Consider the following 2,500-nt stretch of genomic DNA (forward strand, 5'->3'; position numbering starts at 1 on the left):
CATGAATCCATTTTTGTTCTTTCATTCCAGGTAAAGCCCCCTTGAAGTATCAACTAATGTACGAGAAACGCTATTAGACAACTTCTTTTTTTTACAAATAGAAAGAGAGTCGTTGGAATTAAACGGATTACCATATAGAACACAACAACTCTCCGCCAATTCTTCTAGTCGAGCTTCCCGGTCTGTCATTATACCTCGAGAAGTAGAAAGAATACAATCCCCATCCCACCTAAATTCTAGGAATTCGTTGAGAGTTAGAATATATTCGTAAACCAGGTCGGCCAATCCGTTTTAAATTTAAAAAATTTCTATAGGGTCTTTCCTATTCCTTCTATGTCGCAGGGTTAAAACCAAAAAATATTTGTTTTTTTCTTGATGTTTTCTGACGTTTTCGATAAACCTTCGCGGAAAAGTATTTTAACAATATTTTCGGTAATATTAGTAGATGCTATACGAACAACTCGTTTTTTATCCATATCAGCATTTCGTATAGAGGTTATTATCTCAGAAATAGTGTCCCTACCCATGATGAACTAAAATGATTGATGTCTCAAAATTGGATATAATTAACATGTTTTTCTTTTTTTTTATTGGTTTATGAATATGAAGTTGAAAGGTATATACGTGAGACACAATCTAGGAATTAATCTAGTTCTTAATTTTTTCTTTATAAGATTTCACGATCTCTTTTTATTTTATAATACCTCGGGAGCTAATGAAACTATTTTAGTAAAATTTAATTGTCTCAATTCCCGAGGAATTGCACCAAAGATTCTAGTTCCTTTGGATTTCCTTCTTGATCAATCACAACTGCGGCATTGTCATCATATCGTATTATCATACCGTTGTCACGTTTAAGTTCTTTACAGGTACGAACAATTACAGCTCTGACTACTTCTGATTTTTCTAGGGACATGTTTGGTAATGCTTCTTTGATCACAGCAACAATAACGTCACCAATATGAGCATATCGACGATTGCTAGCTCCTATGATTCGAATACACATCAATTCTCGAGCCCCGCTGTTATCCGCTACATTAAATAAGTCTGAGGTTGAATCATATCAATTTTTTTAGTCTATTCTTCCAATTCAAGGATGAAGAAAATAAAAGAAATATGTTTTGTCAAAAAAAAGAGACCGTGTGTCTTTTTTTTCATCCCTAAAGACTCATTTCTGTGGGTTCTTTTTTTATCCGAACTAATAAATTGAGTTCGTATAGGCATTTTCGATGCTGCTGTTTAAAATAGCCCTTTTAGCTATATTTTCAGTTACTCCCACACTATTTTCATATAGTATTCGACCCGATTTAACAATGCTACCCAATATCGGGGGATCCCTTTCCCTGAAAACCATACGTGTTTTCAGCAGGTTCTTATGGTAATTGGCTTGTCTGGAAATATGCGTACCCATATTTTTCCCCCACGGCGTGCATTTCGTGTCATTGCTCGTCGACGGCTTCGATTTTGTCTAGATGTGATCCAAGCAGGTTCAAGTGCCTGAAGAGCATATTTACCGAAACAAATACGATTACCTCGATAAGCCATTCCCTTCATTCTTCCTCTATGTGGTTTACGGAATCTAGTTCTTTTGGGGTTATAGTTGATGGGTGTTTTGGAATTCCATCTCTACTACAGAAACTGGACGTGAGAGTTTCTTCTCATTCAGCTCCTCGCGAATAAAAGGCTTCAAATGGAATTTCACTTAGATTTTAATCTATATTTCACTTAGATTTTAATCTATATTAAATAGATATTCACATTTTTTTTTTAAATTTATAAAAAAATAAAGTTTTTCGCGGGGCGAATATTTACTCTTGCAATCTCTATTTCCGCGCTAGGACTTGTTCATGACTTCTCAGAATAGATGAATAGATTTCCGGTTCATTTCGCCGTCCCGACTAGCGAATCATTAAGATTCATTTGTTCAATAAAATCTTTTGCGTTCACAGGTTCCATCGTTCCCATCGCCTCGTACTTAATGGTTAGGTCCGAATTTGCAATGGAGCTAATAATCCAATTTATTCTTGAGTCAACCTTCTTAGTCTTTATTGGCTCGAAGCTCTTGATTTCTTTCTTCTGATTCGTTTAATATTAGTTCATTATGGATGAATCAACTAGTATTGATGCTTATTACACTGTTTTTTTGAGAGGACTTATACATAGACCTTACATATTGGAATTCTATAGCAATATTGATATTCTTTTTCTCTCTTTCTCTCATCCTTCCGTTTATCCACACCCTTCTTCTGTATATTGTTTTAAACTTAGAATTAAAGTTAAAAGATTTCAGTTGCTACAAAGATATGACCAATTTATCATATTTTGTCTGGTTCTTTAGATCCAGATAATACGAAGTGATGAGTTGGTTTTCATACTATGGGGCTGGTCTTTTTTTTTAATCCTAACCCTAACCAACGAGTCACACACTAAGCATAGCAATTATATCAAAAGGTGAATCGGATTTTTATTCAACCCTATAAAGAATTAAAAATTAGAATTG

At 34.5% G+C, this 2,500-nt stretch overlaps 1 long non-coding RNA gene across 1 annotated transcript in view; it reads left to right on the plus strand.

The window, feature by feature from the left end:
• Positions 1–1,424: 1,424 nt before the first annotated feature.
• LOC142536451 (uncharacterized) overlaps positions 1,425–2,500 on the plus strand; it is a 1,978-nt gene continuing 902 nt past the window's right edge. The window contains exons 1-2 of the long non-coding RNA XR_012818260.1: positions 1,425–1,599; positions 2,432–2,500. The exon at positions 2,432–2,500 is cut by the window's right edge and continues 902 nt beyond it. This is a non-coding gene — a long non-coding RNA (uncharacterized LOC142536451). The remainder of the gene's footprint in view (positions 1,600–2,431) is intronic.

Source organism: Primulina tabacum, unplaced genomic scaffold (genome assembly GCF_025594145.1).
Source record: "Primulina tabacum isolate GXHZ01 unplaced genomic scaffold, ASM2559414v2 Contig1340, whole genome shotgun sequence".
Taxonomy (NCBI): domain Eukaryota; kingdom Viridiplantae; phylum Streptophyta; class Magnoliopsida; order Lamiales; family Gesneriaceae; genus Primulina; species Primulina tabacum.